Genomic DNA, 16,709 nt, shown 5'->3' with positions numbered 1-16,709 from the left:
CCAGTATTTCACGTGTCAATGCTTCACAAATGTATAGGCGATCCTTCCAGAGTATTTCCAGTGGATGATGTCCAGGTGATGGAGGAGTTAACCTACAAGGAGCAGCCTATAGCCATACTTGATCGGCAGCTTAAGAGATTGCGAACCAAGGACGTGGCTTCCGTTAAAGTATTATGGCGAAACAACAATAGAGAAGAGATGACCAGGGAAGCCGAGGAGGAGATGAAGAATAAGTACCCTTACTTGTTACCTACGCCTACAGGTAACTTAAACTCCTCACTTGATTATATTGATTAATCGATGAAACTATATGTATTAGTGATAAGGAAGACTTCCCCGAAATTTTTATAAGACTTACAGAACCAATTCAACATTCGAGGACGAATGTTCTAAAGCGGGGAAGAATGTTATATCCCATATTTTTATACGTCGAGTTATTCACAAGATAATCGACTTAAGTTAAGGACGGGATCATTTTCAGATACGAAATAGGAACTTTTAATTTTCAATTTTAATTAGAACACAAATTGTTTATAAAATTTTACTTAGTGTAGAAATATTATTTGAGATTAGGGACTAATTAATTATGATTAAATTATTAAGCAAAAATTAGTGATTAATTAAAATTAATTAACTTAATTACTATGTGTGGGCCCCACTCGTTTTAATTAAAAAAAAAGATAATAGATGACACATTAGGTGGGCACGTGTAAGGCCTAGGGGGGCTCATATATAAGCCACCAAGATGACTCATGGATCACCATTTCAACATTACAATTAGATTGAAAGAGAGAAATTGAAAGGGGGAGGAGAATGAAGCTCTCGGCCATGGCCATTTTTGGCCAAGAATGAGCTCAAGTGAAGCTCAAGTGAAAGAGGGTTTGGGAAGCTTTAATTCTAAGGTTTTATAAGTGTTCAAAGGAATTGCAACTTTAATTTAATCATTGAAGGTGGCAACGTTAAGGAACCAAGATCATTAAGGTAAGATTCAATCTTTTTCCACATGTTTTGGAGGTAGTTTAAACTTGTATAATTTGGTAGATGTGTGTTGAATGTAAAGGGTTATGTATGTGGATATTGAAGTATAGATTGAGCAGAGTAGGGGGTTGTTTTGATTACGAATGGTGAATTGATTTTAAGTAGCATTATGGTTGTTGTTATCATGGGTGATATGGTAAAAATGAAGGAATTAAATGGTTAAAGTTAAAGTTGTGTTATTTTATGGACATGTTGTTATCCTTGTTGAATTGAAAGGATTGAAGGTATGATTATGTTCATATGTTGTTGTTGGTATTTCTGTGATAACAGGAGGATAATTGGGAATTCGGGTTAGGCGAATATATAGGGGAAATGCTGCCCGATTTTCGTTAGGTCCTTAACTAATGAAAACCCTAATCAAGAAAGTATAAGTAAAAGAATGAGTCCTATAGGCGCTTGGTTACAGATTTATGAGCTAGGAAGTATAGTTGACTAATGATAGCGTTACCTTTACATTAAATAGGCTAAAGGGGCGACGAAGCGAATGAGATTACGATTAACCTGGAACAGGTATATAAAGCTAACCCTTCTTTCGTTTTGGCATGATCTTTACGAAACAAACAGACGACGTATATATGACTCTAAAAAAGCTCCTATTCTTAGAGCCACTAGGATGGCTAATGTTCTTGATTTCCATAAACTATTCATTATGTCTTGATACGTGTATATGATTCCAGAAGTTCTATTTTGATATAATCCGTATTGATATTCGAAAGGTACTGGATATGGCTATTGTCTTGATTTTCCAAGATGATTCGTTTTGAATATTCTATAGAGTCCTTGAATTCCATAAGCTATTTCATGTTAGCTTGATATGTGTCTATGATTCTTGAAGATCCATTTGACATAATCCATAATGATATTTGAGTGATACTTGACATGACGTACTCCTTTGACACTCAAGTGTTAGTTTATTTAACTTATTCTATCGAGCCTCAGATGATGACTTGGTTTGTATATGGTCACTCACTACTCTTCTCGTGCATGCCTCAATATCTCTTTCACCGAGTCCCGAGCCGGGTATGTTCTCGTGCACAGTTCACTGCATTGTTCATCGAGTCCCTCACTAGAGGGCCGGGTACGGTATATGTATATATATGATGATATGATGATGTGATGATATGATGATATGACGATATGATGATGTGATTATGGCGCCAAGGATGGCATGTGATGACTTTATTCACCGAGTCCCTCACTTGAGGGTCGGGTACGGTATATATATATGATGATGATATTATTATGTCACCGAGTCCCATAATGGGCCGGGTAGGATATATGATATTGATATGCACGATTTACATTTCATAAGGCAAGGGTATTGGTATTTTGAATGTCATACTTGTCTCCTGTGATGTCTATTTCAGTCAGGATCCGCTTTACTGTATTTCATGCTTTATATACTTAGTACATATCTCGTACTGACCCCCTTTCTTCTGGGGGGGGGGGGGGGGGAGGGGCTGCGTTTCATGCCCGCAGGTACAGATACTCGATTTGGCGTTCCTCCAGCTTAGGATTTCCACTCAGCTATCTTGTAGAGCTCCATTGTTCCGGAGCTTGGACTTTTGGTACAAATCTTTTGCTTTATATATACACGTTTATCCAGGGGTACGACGAGGCCCTGTCCCGTCATATTTCGCTATTGATACTCTTAGAGGTCTGTAGACATAAGTGTGGGTTATGTATATGTTTTGTTCAGCCGTGTGTATATGGCTTACGTATGGTATTGACATGTTGTGATAGCCTTGTCGGCTTATGTATAGTATTCACATGTTGTGATTGCCTTGTCGGCTTATGTATAGTATTCACATGTTGTGATAGCCCTGTCGGCTTATGTGTGGTATTGAAATGTTGTGGCAGCCTTGTCGACTTGCGTTTTATAACGATATATAGTGGCAGCCTTGTTAGCTTGCATATTTTACTACGATGTGATTGGTTGTGACTCCTCAGGAGACAGATTATCATGATATGTGACATTGTGAACGTTTGGATCTTTGTCAATTCCTATATTGTCTATAGTGTCAGCCTGACTATGTTTAACAGGTACATATACGAGTGTCCATCTCGGGCACTGGTCATGGCCAACGGGGTTGGGTCGTGACTGTTATGATATTGATTATATTTACAACTGGTCTACAACAAGTTGGGAAAATTATGTATCACTAATTACAACCATGCTATGCCGAGTTGGGCAGTTATACCACCGACCTACAGCCGATCGGGCAGACACATACTTACCACCAGGCTCTGGCTAGTTGGGCAGATATTGCCACCGAGCTATGGCCGGTTGGGTAGTTACCACTGATCAACCGGGCGGTTACGACATGCGCTCTATCATCAGGCGATAATCGGATGGTCAGTGACCACCGAGCTATTGCCGATTGAGTAGTTACCACTGATCAGTTGGCTAGATCGCACCATGAGGTTAGGTTGGTCAGAGCCACAATATTGTACATAGATATAGTTAAGCATAGTAGGGTATAGAGAGACATTCATGCTAGGTTCTTATCGGTAAGTCGGAAATGCCAGGTTGATTTTTACCCTTCTTCTTTGCAGAATATGTTTATTATGTTGCATTTTCGCCTTACATACTCGGTACATAATTCGTGCTGATGTCTTTTTATTTGTGGACGCTGCGGTCATGCACGTAGGTATAGATAGATCAGACGAGGACCCTATACAGTAGGCTACCTCTAGGTACAAGTTTTGATTAGTGAGCTCCACTTCTTCCTGGAGCATTGCCGAGCCAGGGATTGTATATGTAATTTTGTGTTATGGGTATGTCCGGGGCCCTGTGCTGACTTATATACTTTGTTCATGTTCTTATAGGCTTTATCTTGTATACAGTTTAGTTATGTCTCGTAAGTTGATATATCGGCCTCGTGGGCCCATTGTATATACATATATATATATATATTTGGTTGTTGGTTATTAAGATGTATGTTGGCCCAGATGGTCAGGTGTTTACTTATACATAATAATACGTTCATAGGTTGGCCTCCCTGGCCTTACATTGTCTTTCATGACATAGAAATGCAAGATATAGTTTGGTTCGCTCAGCCCTAGTAAGGTGTCGGGTGCCAATCACGCCTCACTACGGTTGGGGCATGACACTCTATGGGCGGAAGTGTAGATCTCCTATCGGATGGTTCGAAGTCAGAGAATCAAAGTTGATAGGGCCTGATTTGGTTCAGCAGGTGGTAGAGAAGGTTAAGCTCATTCAGGAGATATTGCTAGCAGCTCAGAGTCGCCAGAAGTCTTATGCAGATAATAGACAGCGAGAATTGGAATTCCAGGTAGATGACTGGGTGTTTCTGAAGGTATTATATCTGAAAGGTGTCATGACATTTGGTAAGAAGCGTAAGCTTACCCTAGATACATTGGTCCTTATAGAATTATGCGTAGAGTAGGCCAAGTAGCCAATGAGTTGGATTTACCTTTAGACTTGGAATCAGTACATCTGGCTTTCCATGTATCCATGCTCCGCAAGGGCATCAGAGCTCAGTTCAGAATTGTGCTCGTAGATGATGTCCAGGTTACAAAGCAGTTGTCATACGAGGAAGTCTCTATTGCTATTTTAGATCTCCGGGTATGGAGGTTGCGAACCAAAGATGTTGTTTCTGTAAAAGTACTTTGGAAAAATAAGAATATAGAAGATATGACTTAGGAAGCCCAGGAAGATATGAGGTCTAGATACTCTGATTTGTTTTCGGATCTAGAGCAGATGCAGACTATGGTAACATCATATTCAGGTATGTATTATTTATCAGTTACTCTTGTTGGTCGTGTGGGACCATGGTTATGATTGATTGTTGTAGCCCTGTGTAGCATTGTGATGTTTTGTTGGGTTGTGTGGCAGGTTGGTAGTAGTGTGGTTACAGAGGAGACTCCGCCAAAATTTCTATAGACCTCTGAATTGTTAAAAATTCGAGGACGAATGTTTCTGAGAGGGGAAGGATGTTACACCTTGTACTTTTGTACGTTGATTTCGTCGCGAGTTAGTCATCGCAGACTTGGAAGAGTGGGACAAACTTCGGGGTCATGTGGGTTTAGACATGTCTATTTTGAGTGTATAAGATTTTAAGATCATGTTTAGCTGGTATTGGAAGCTTCTGGGGTGAAGCAAATTGAAGAAATTAAGTTTGTCGAAACTTTGTGAAAATTTGGTAGAATTCTGAACAGGATTTTTTGTCCAACTTCAGGGAGGTATATCTTCTAGCATATGAGGAGTTATTTGAATGCATAAGCTATGTCAATTCAAGTTCGGAGAGTTTTCTTTGCAATACAAGTGACAGATCACAAATTTGAGAAGTACGGTGCAAAATACGGCCCGTACAAAACAATACGATTGCAAATACGGACCTATTTCATTATGCAGAAGTGAGATTTTTGGACTGGGAATTACGGTCCAGAAATACGGACATATTTGATAATACGGTCAGTATTTCTAGCTATATTTTAAGTCAGCAGCAGTTGTTTTTTTTTATTTTTATATTTCATATATTTATTTTTTAACTAATTTTCTTCACTTTCCCTGATCTCCAACATTCTAGAAAACCCTCTCCAACATATCTATCAAACCCTTGAGGAAATTCAAAGATAAAAAAAAGAATATTAAGTGTTTAAAAGTTCTAAAGTGATCATGGAAGCTTGTTTCTCCTCTTGGTAGAACTTTTGGAGGATACTTCAAGGTGAAACACTCCTGGAATTGGTGTGTTTTTGAGTTTTGAGGTAAGATTCTATCTTAACTCCTTATTTATGAGTTTATATGATTATGTTAGGTTTGGAAGGAAGGTTCAAATATGAATTTGATTTTATGTTGAGATATAATCTAACTTAGGTTATGTTGAATATGTTTTTAAGCTAAAACCTTATTATAAGGATAGTAGTGGGTGTTGAGATTGTATTAAGGATGTTATACTTGGTACAATTGGTTGAAGAAAGTGTATAAATGTTGTATACAAAGTGTATATTGTGTTGTTTTGATGTAAACTTGGAGTGAGTAATGATGTGGTAATAAAGAATCTTATATGAGGTTCTTGTTATGTTATTGGTTCCTAGGTATACTGTAGTGACAAAGAATAATGGAGTACTAGCTCGACAGTTTTATTGTGGGATTTGGTAATTACTTGAGGTATGTTAAGGCCAGCTTTCCATCTTTTGGCATGATCCTTATGAACGGAACGTATACGTAACACTAATCCATAATGATTCTACACTTAGTAGCTAGGGATGCTTCATGTTGATTCATGTTCTATAATTTTGTTTTCAGTATGTCTTTCTTCAGATTCTGTATGATTCACAGAGTCGTTTGTTGATGAAAATGCTATCTCATAATGATATTCTGAGGTGTAACGACCTTACGTCACTCCGACAGATTCAGGATCTACTCTTATAGTACTCATGCATTGCACTATATATGTATGTACAGAAGTATGACCCCTCAGGCGTTGTATATGCGTATATTATGTATTATATATATATATATATATATATATATATATATATATATATATATATATATATATATATATATATATATATATATATATATATATATGGGGTATGGGGAAGGTGATGGCGTTATATAAGCACTATCAGCCGATCAACTGGTCATATGATGATGATGGTGCCCACAGAGGCTTGACCGGCTTTATATACGCATATATATGTATGACCCTATGCATACATGCACAGTATATATGCATATCATTGGCCCTCAGAGGCTGTTCAGATATACAGGTTCCATTTGTTTCATCTTATGTAATTTATGTCTCCTTCATGTTACTTTCGTGTCTTACATACTCAATATTTTGTCCGTACTGACTTCTCTTTGCAAGAGGCGCTGGCTTTCATGCATGGAGGTTCTAGTAGACATGTTGACGATCCGCCCCTGTAGGTTGCTGTTCAGCTGATATTGGAGCATTCCTCTTATTCCGGAGTTGTTGTTGTATTTTTTGGTACGTTATACTTTTGTATACATACGAGTATGGCGGGGCCCTATATCCCGACCTTATTATGTCATAAACCCCAGTAGAGGCTTGTCGATAGTCATGGTATAGTTAGACTTTATATGGCCCTCTCGGCCTATAGTTTTGTTGCATAGTATTCCCTGATGGCCTTATTGGCTTGCACAGTTTTGGTCCAGCATAGTTGTATAGTAGGTCTTTTCGGGCTTATCCTTTTTCAGCATATTTCTCTTATGATTTAGAAGATTTCCATTTGATGAACCTTGAGGTCCACTCTTGTTTATGATTATCATATGAAAGCATGTTTAGCGGTGCTCAAAAGGTAGGGCCCAGGTGCCCATCATGGCCCTCCCATTTAGGCTGTGACATTATGCTTCTAAGGGTAGGAGCCAGTCAGGCAGGACTCACCAGCATTTTCCTAGCTGCCTCATCCAGTCAGCGCTTCAGGCTTAAACTAGTGGCCCTTCGAGGAAGAGTGGTTATAGTGGAGGGCAAATTTCTGAGGGTTTCTTTTCTTGACCGGCAGACCGTGGTGGCTATATCAGTTCTTCATCTTCTGTGTTACAACCCTGGGAGCTTAGATACTATGAGTGTGGTAACTTAGGCCACTTTGCCATAGAGTGTCCCAAGACTAGCAGAGTGAGGCGTAGGAGGGTTCCAGATTTCAGACTTCGAGGACTCCAGTGCCTTCAGCTAGCTGAGGTGGGTACTCTAGTAGGGGCAGTGCTTAGACAGACCGCGGGTGTTTTGAGTCTGCTAGAGGTGGATATTAACCCGACTGTAGCAGTTCTTAGTGTTTTAGAGGAGGAGCACAGTCAGGCCAGAGTGGTCGTGATGCTGCGCAGTCCGGTGGTGGACGGGTCTATTGTTAAGCCTGCCCTGGTAGACCGGAGGTGGAGGCTTCTGATGCAGTCATCACAAGTACCATTTTTATTTGTCATCGGGCAGCTTTGATTTTATTTGATCCGGGTTCTACTTTCTCATATGTGTCAATCTACTTTTCTACTGTATTGGCTATGACTTATGATATTCTTGATGTGGCTATATGTGTGTCTACTCCAGTTGGAGATTCTATTGTAGTAGATCGAGTCTATTGAGCTTGTGTGGTTACTTGTATGGGATATGATACTTGCGTAGATTTGGTCATCCTTAGCATAGTAGACGTTGATATTATCTTGGGAATGAACTAGTTTTCTCTGTACCATGCGATCTTGAACTGTGACGCCAAGGCAGTCACGTTAGCTATGCCCGACATTCCACGTTTGGAGTGGAAGGGTACTCTTAGCCCTGCTTCTAAGTAGATCATCTCGTTCCTGTGGGCGAAGAAGTTAGTGGATAGAGGATGTCTTGCCTATTTGGCTCATCTTCGTGATATGAGTGTGGATACTACTTCCCTTAAGTCTGTTCCTATAGTTATTGAGTTTGCGGAGGTCTTTTCCGCAGAATTTCCTGGTATGCGATCTGACCGTGACATCTATTTTTGTATCGATTTGGAGCCAGGAACTCAGCTTATTTCTACTACACCTTACCGTATGGCTCCAGCCGAGTTGAGAGAATTAAAGGAACAATTGCAGGATCTATTAAGCAAAGGGTTCATTCATCCTAGTATTTCCCTTTGGGGTGCTCTCGTGGTATTCATGAAGAAGAAAGATGGTTCTATGCGGATGTGTATCGATTATCAGCAATTGAAAAAGGTTACCATTTCGAACTAGTATCTGATACCCCATATAGATGACTTATTTAATCAACTTCAGGGCGTGTCGGTCTTCTCTAAGATCGACTTAAGGTCAGGGTATCATTAGTTGAAGATCCAAGCGGAGGATATTCTGTATACAGCCTTCAGGACCTGTTATGGTCATTATGAGTTTCTAGTTATGTCTTTTGTGCTTACCAATGCCCCCGCAGTGTTCATGGATTTAATGAATGGGATCTTCAAGCCATATTTGGATTCGTTCGTGATTGTGTTCATCGATGACATATTGGTTTATTCTTGAAGTAACTAAGAGCATGAGAAGCACTTAAGGATCGTGCTTGGTCTATTGAAGGAAAAGAAGTTATAGGCTAAGTTTTCTAATGTTATACCCCGCTCTCTCCGAGTATGAGCACGCCACGTATTTCACTATATTAATGAAGCATTAGAGACGTCTCGTGATGTTTTGAAAGGTACAACATCTCACAGATATTTCAATTCCAGCGAATGATGATGCCATATCCTCAATCCGATTAATTCTTAACAAATTAGTATTCGCAATTTGTGAGGGTCGTTCTAGCATGGGAAATACGTAACAATGAAGTAAAGGATGAATTATGATTTCGTAAGTTGTAACCGGAAAGGACAACCTTGGACGCAGGGGACATGACCCTTATCAAGTATAATTAATGATAAATATCATGCATGAGACGTTTCGGAAGGTTCCGGGATCAAGCGGGTAGAAGCAAAGAAACTTAATGGGACTTTGGAAGAAGGTGGCGAAATTTTGGAAGCAAATTATTGTCCAACTAGATGGGAGTGTAACTTTTAGCATACAAGGAGTTTTGAGGTGATTCAAAAGCCTAAAATGAATTTTGTCGAGTTTAGTTTCTAACACAACAAACCGTTCATCAATGCCATATCGGAGTACGAAGTTATGAGCATTTAAAAATGGACAGCCAGAAGCCCGCGAACCCACATGGGAATTCTAGAAAAAAAAAAGCCCACTAATTTCGGTCCATTAAGCCAAACCCAACCCACAGCCCTATAAATAGGCCCCTTAAATTCAATTTTTGGCTCATTGCTCACCTAATTCAACACTCCATCACTTCTAGAAACATCTACAACCATCCCTCTTAGTACATATACCACATTTTGGCCAAATTCACCAAATCCAACATCAACCTATGCTCGGGAGAGGCGTATAGCCCTATAGCTTCGTATTTTCGTTAATGGGTCTTATGGAAAAGGGTGGAAACGATGAGTTTAAGATGATATTCCTTGCATGGAAGCTAGTTAAGGTAAAATTCTTCCTCGCTATCAATAATTTAAGTGAATCCGTAGTAAATCTCGCTAGTTTTAACTTGTATAAATCGGATTGATGGAAATTTGATATAAATCTTTTATGGGTTTTGTTGACAGATTATAATATATATTGTGATGGGTTGTTTGGATATGGATTGAAGTTAGGATTATTGGTGTTGGATTGTTATTGTTATAATCTTGGGATCAGAATATGAACAGAGGAAGTGCCGCTGCATTTTTTGTTGAACGAATTCCTCAGGACTACAAGATTTAGATGAGTTAAATCTAAGGAATCTACGAAATTGACTAAGGAAATTATTTGTCGATATAGGTTTCGGAACGAAAGGTCAAGCAGTGGATTAAAGGAGCGAGTCAGGTTAGCGAGATAGCAGAGACAGGTATGTAAGGTGTAGCTGTCCTCAATTCCTTGGCACGAGTCGTAGAGCTATTTAGCATGCATGCTCCTTGATGTGGCGTGATTTTTACGCCAAAATCGATACTTTTCGGCTATAAGTTTTACTTGTTGTTAAGCACGTCGATGTGATTTTACGTGTTTCTTAGTGTTTTTCAGGTAAAGGAACAAATTTGGCACAATCGCAGTTGAAGTGCAGAACCAGGTCGTAAATTGAGGTTTACGACTCGTATTCTACAATACGGGCCGTATTCCGTGGTCGTATTAAAGGATTTCAGAAACAGAAAGTCAAGCTGAGAAGATGGTGATTTACGAGCTCAGTTTACGGACCGTATTTCAGTTTACGGTCCGTATTCCATCACGTATTTAGTCATTCAAGCGTCTGGCAGAAAGTCTGAGATTAGCAAAGTGAAAGACGACCAAGAAGTTTACGGACCGTAAAGTGGTTTACGGTCCGTATTTTGGAAGGTTAAGTTCCACACAGCTGAGAAGACGACGAGGGCGTAAACCATTTTTACGGTCCGTAAAGTGATTTACGGACCGTATTTCATCATGACGGGACTGAAGTGGAAAATCTGTAACTTATGTAATTTGGAAACGTATAAATAGTAATTGTAGGGTTTTAATATTCAGCATTCAATATATTTTTGTCTCTTGACTTAGAACAAAAACTTCTCTCTAGTTTTTGAAGATTCAAACATCAATTCAAGTATTGCCAATTCTTTTTTTATTCCAAAGTAAGCATTTATGAATTATTCAATTTCTTATTTCTTGTTCTTTGTCATGAGTAGCTAAATTCCCTTACTAGGGTTGTGAACCCAATGATGGGTGTTTTGTGATTGGGTGTTGTGATTGATATACACATAATGGATTATTAGGGTTTGATTATTCTTCATTCTTCATTCATAATTAATGGTTGCAAACATTGATTAAAGCCATAAACCCTAAATTTATTTGGAAAAATAATTAGGGTTGGTAAGAATAATTAACAAGAACTCAAAGCTTTAAACTTTGTTTAATAAATTCACTTAGGAATAAGAGGAATTTACTTGGCATGATTAATCGTTCTTCATAATCACTTTCTTATATTTGGGAAAATCATAGAAAGATATAATCTTTATTTATTGGGAAATAATAGAGATTCACATAGAGATTAAGTGCATTCATATAATGATCCATTAGAAGTATATCAAGATCAATACCCATGATCATACACTCTATCTAACGGGGACACAACCTTAGTTTCTCTTACCATAAATTTCCACCAAAGCAATAGTTTAGCAATTAGTCATAGAAACAACCAAGTTTTACACAAATTATCGGATTAAGACATTAGACCTAGAACTTAGCATTTGCGATTTTAGTAACCTTTTCACACCATATTCCCTGTGGGATTCGACCCCAACCTTGTTGGGTTACTAAGTGGTACCCCCCTAGCAAGAAGGCTGAGATTCGCGACAAGATTTATGAATTCAAGCAGCGACCGGGGGAACAACTATATGAAGCCTGGGAGAGGTTCAAAGGGTATTTGCAGAAGAGCCCGAATCATGGTTTTCCGGAAAATATATTGATGGAGAAGTTCTATATAGGGTTAGATCCAGTGACACAGTCAGTAGCTAACAATGCAGCTGATGGGTGTTTTATGAACAAGACCTTTCGACGAGTGACCACCATACTTAACAAGCTGACAACTAATAATCAGGCTTGGCACTCAAACAATGCTGAAGTGGTACCATATGGTAGTACTATGCTCCAGAATATAGTGAAGGAAAATCAGGATACCCAGCAAACATTGGCAGAGCTTGCAACAAATATTTCCTTGCTGACGAAGAAGTTCGATGAATCTCAGATCAAAAAAGTAAATGTTTGTGAGGATGATGTAGTTTTGCAAAAAGGGATGTACCATGCTCATGATGGTCCATTCCTTGATGGGCCACCCATGCAGGTTGAAGATGCCAATTATGTTAATAACTCTGAAGGGGGTTATCAAAGACAGAATTACCAAGGTGGCTATCAAAATCAGAATCAATGGAGACCTCAACAAGGTCAAGGTGCTTACAACAACTCTGGGAACTACAACAATAACTATGGTGGTGCGAACCAAGGGAGCTACAACAACAGCAACAATTTTGGGAACAAGAGTTCCAATCCTTATATACCACCAAAAGGGCAGTCATCAGAGCAGGGTAGTTCGAAAGTTGAAGCAATGCTTGAGAAGATTCTGGCAAATCAATCTAAGTCTGAAAGGACTTTATCTGGGCTGACAGAAATAGTGGGTTCTCATACAGTGGCTATTCAAAAGCTTGAGTCGTAGATGAGGGATATTTCTAGAGAGCAGCACCCTCCTAAAAAGGGAGGACATCCAAGTGACACTATTCTAAATCCCAAGAATGGGGGAGGCGGTATAGACTGTGCATTTGCCATCACAACTAGAAGTGGTAAAAAAATACAGGGGGCTGCTGAAAAGGTGATTGATCTTGAACCGATAGTTGAAGAGAATGAGGTGCAGTCTGAAGCATCCATTATTGTTGATGAGATTCCTACTAACAAGAAGGATGTTGAGATTCCAGAGATGGCGAGGGAAGCTGATAACACAAGCAAGCAGGCTGTAAAAGGGGCTCTCCGCCCTTTGACACAGCTTTTCAAATCTAAACCTCCTTTTCCACAGAGGTTGGTAAAGAAGAATGAAGATGCTAAGTTTGAGAAGTTTTATGATCAGTTGAAGCGGTTATCTCTGAATTTTCCCTTCTTGGAAGCTGTCAAGGAGATTCCCGGTTTTGCGAAATATTTGAGGGAGTTGCTGACTAAGAAGAAGACGGTTCAACATGAAACCATGAGTTTGACTCACACTGTGAGTTCCATTATCTCAACCACATCTGTTCAGAAAAAGGGAGATCCTGGGGCGTTCATCATTCCTTGTTCTATTGGGCACCATGATTTTGCTCGCGGTTTGTGTGATAATGGGGCGAGTATTAATTTGATGCCCCTTGCTATATATAAGCAATCAGGTTTGGGAAAGCCACGACCGACTACGATGAGGTTGCAGATGGCTGATAGGTCTATCAAAAGACCTGTTGGGGTGGTTGATGATGTGATTGTGCGGGTTGGTGAGTTTTTGTTGCCCGCTGACTTTGTGATTCTTGACTGCGCTGTTGATCGGGACATTCCTATCATTCTGGGAAGGCCTTTCCTTGCTACAGGGAGGGCTTTGATGGATTCTGAAAAAAATGAAATCAAGTTTCGAGTCAACAATGAAGAAGTGACTTTTCAAGCTAGCAAAGGGATGAAGTTACCAAGTGCTTATAAGAGCATTTCGGTAATTGATTCATTTGATGTAGTTGATGATGCAGTGGAGTTCAAAATGGAAGAAGAGAGCTTGGGTGAGGCTTTGGCTAGCATTCTGATGAATTTTGATGCTGAAGACATGGAAGGCTATGAGGAGACAGTTAACTCACTTGTTGGGTTGGGCTCATACACATACCACCCAAAGAAGCTGAGTCTTGATCTGGAAAATAGAACAACTGTTATATCCCGTGTTTTCACACTTTTGGGAAAATTTGGAGATAATCTTGTCTTGTAAGAAATAAGGCCATAACTAACTTTTATTTGACATAGGAGTTGTGTATGAAAGAATATTAATGTGAAAGTGTCGAATGAGGCCAAGGACAAATTTGGAATTTTAGAAATTTGTTTCGGGAATTACAAACAAGATCTATAACCAATTGGGCTAAAAAAAAATGAATGAGGAATTAAGGCCCAAAAGAGACGGGGTGGCCGGCCAAGGCCTAGCCCAAATCCATGACTTAGTCATGTGACTAAGTCATGTGATCAACTATTATAAAGGGACCAAATATTCATTAGGTTCTCTAGAAATTTCAAGACAAAGTGAGAAAGAGAAAAACAAAAGAAAACAAGAAGAACAAGAGAGGAAGGGTTCGGCCTAGTCCAAGAAAAAACCAACCTTCAAAACCTTGATTCCAAAATTATTTTCTTGTGATTTTCATACCAATTCAAGGTCCCTTAACAACTTGGTGCAATTGGTTTGGAAGAATAAGCATTGATTTCTTCAATTCAACACTTGAGACAAGTGAAGAAGTTGGAAGGAAAAGGTAAGAATTCATCCCTTCTATTTATATTATGAAGGTTTGTTTGTGTTGTAGGGTATGTAAATGAGTAGAATATATGGTAATATGGAAGTTTGCATGGTGGTAGTGTAAGAGTGCATGTGGCCGTGTGTGTGCCTTAATGTGTAGTGTGGTTATGTTGAATTTTATGTTGTATTATGGTTGTAGTTGTTGTGGAATTCACATTGGGAATGAAAGTTGAATGAAAATGGAATGTAGTTGGAATTTGGCCTATGGCCGTGTGGTATATGGTAGGAGGAAACATGTCGAATTTATTTTGTTTAATGTGTTAGTTGCGTCGTCATAATCGTTACAATGTAAAGGGAGCATGTATAGGTTAAGATTCCATGAAAATGAGATGTAGAGAATTATGTCGCATTACGGTGATTTTATGATATTAAGATAATGAGGTTGCTTGAGTGTAGATTATTGTTGTTGGTAATGAATTAGTGTGTAGAAAATGTGTCGGAAGGATTTGGTTGGATATATAAGAAGTTTAGATAGGATATAGAGGTATTGAATATTGGATTGTAAGATTTGAAATGTTCTTGGCTTGTTTTTGAATGATTGTAAATTAGTATGTGTGTATGGAAATATTGATATTGATTTGGAATTGTGAAGTCAGAATGGAAACCGTCGCATTATGTCAGAAAGTAAACTAGTTGTGTTATGTTGTGGCTTGTGGTGAATGCTGATGTTTTTGGTGTGGTTGTTGGGTTGTTGTTAGCTGTATTGAGCCGAGTTGAATCTCGGGGGTGTCATATTTATAGGGGAAGTGCTGCCAAATTTTCGGTAGCCAAAGATTAAAATGTCAACTTGCATGAATAGTAACTGGTAAGGGTGACCATTTGCAGATTTCTGACGAAACGGGAACTGAGTTTGGAATGGTATAAAAAGCTCAAAAGGTATGTAAAGCTATCCCGATTCTTCTCTTGGCATGTCCTAGATGTACTAGGCTTGGATTTATGCCTCGGGGATTATTCTGTTCATCGGAATCCGCGATTGAAATTGTCGCATTTTCATTCAATGGAATTGAACACCTTAAGAGTCCTTTTTGGAGAATTATGCATATTTTCCCCCAAATGGTCTAGAAAACTTCGGAATGCCCTAGAGTCTTTCTAGGTGACCTCATAAGCATAAAAATGCGTAATTTGAGCCCACCGCCTTGCTTGTCCCGAGGTGGGCCCACTATTCCCCGTTTTACCCTTATTGTACTTAAGGCTTGTTTTCGAGCAGTTTTTGAAAGAAATGTCCTAACTACTCTTTTAAGTACTAAACAAAAACTATTTTAAATATTCCATTAAGTCTTATAAATTGTTTTGGTACCCGGAACGATTTCAGAAAGATTATGCTTCTGTGATTCTTTATGACATCCGAACCCCACGTATTATAACTCCGTCTGACTTCATTGGATTTGTTTGTCATTAATATGCCTCATCGAGTCTCTGAAAATATTTATGATATTTTGACTGCATTTAGTTTCTCACTACTCTATTCGTGGATGCCCCAACGTTTCCCACACTGAGCTCGGGCCAGGATATGTTGTCAAGCGTAATCCCCTGCATTGTTCGCCGTGCCTCGATGTGAGGGGGCAGGTATATGCGTACATGGGTTTGTGGAGTATGCTGTGCCATGTACGTTTGTTCTGATATGATTTACTATGGCCATCTGATATGACATATTATGTTACGGGGTTATGCCCCTACTCTGATTCTTCTGTGTTGTGGCACCAGCGTCGGGAGGGTGGCCACGTTCTGTCTGCCGAGTCCCTTGGCAGGGGCCGGATTTGATATGACATATGTTTCTGTACACACTCCGCATGTTTTGAAAATATATATATCTGATACCGTGTATTTTCTGTTTACTTTCTATACGTTCTATACTAGTTATGATTTTGTTTCTGAAACTCAGGCTTTACATATTCAGTACATATTTCGTACTGACCCCCTTTCTTCGGGGGCTGCGTTTTCATGCCGCGCAGGTACCGACGACAGGTTTGCTGATCCGTCCGCTTAGGATCTCCTTCTGCTATTTTTGGAGCGCTCTTTTATTCAGAGCCACCTTTTGGGTACAGTCTGTCACTTCTATATGTGTATATTCTCGTTCATGGGTACGGCGGGGCCCTGTCCCGCCATATGATTCCGTTGGTCCATTTAGAGGTCTGTAGACAT

General features: G+C 39.3%; 1 non-coding gene across 1 annotated transcript; it reads right to left on the bottom strand.

Annotated features, from left to right (window-relative positions):
* Positions 1-11,862: 11,862 nt before the first annotated feature.
* Positions 11,863-11,968, bottom strand: LOC132616334 (small nucleolar RNA R71). Its single transcript, XR_009573122.1, has one exon. It is a non-coding gene; the product is annotated as a small nucleolar RNA R71 (small nucleolar RNA).
* Between the last annotated feature and the right edge of the window lie 4,741 nt (positions 11,969-16,709).

The sequence above is a fragment of the Lycium barbarum genome, chromosome 10, assembly GCF_019175385.1.
Source record: "Lycium barbarum isolate Lr01 chromosome 10, ASM1917538v2, whole genome shotgun sequence".
In the NCBI taxonomy this organism is placed as follows: Eukaryota; Viridiplantae; Streptophyta; class Magnoliopsida; order Solanales; family Solanaceae; genus Lycium; species Lycium barbarum.
The sequence above is the reverse complement of the archived record's forward strand: the minus strand, read 5'-3'. Positions and strand labels throughout refer to the sequence as shown.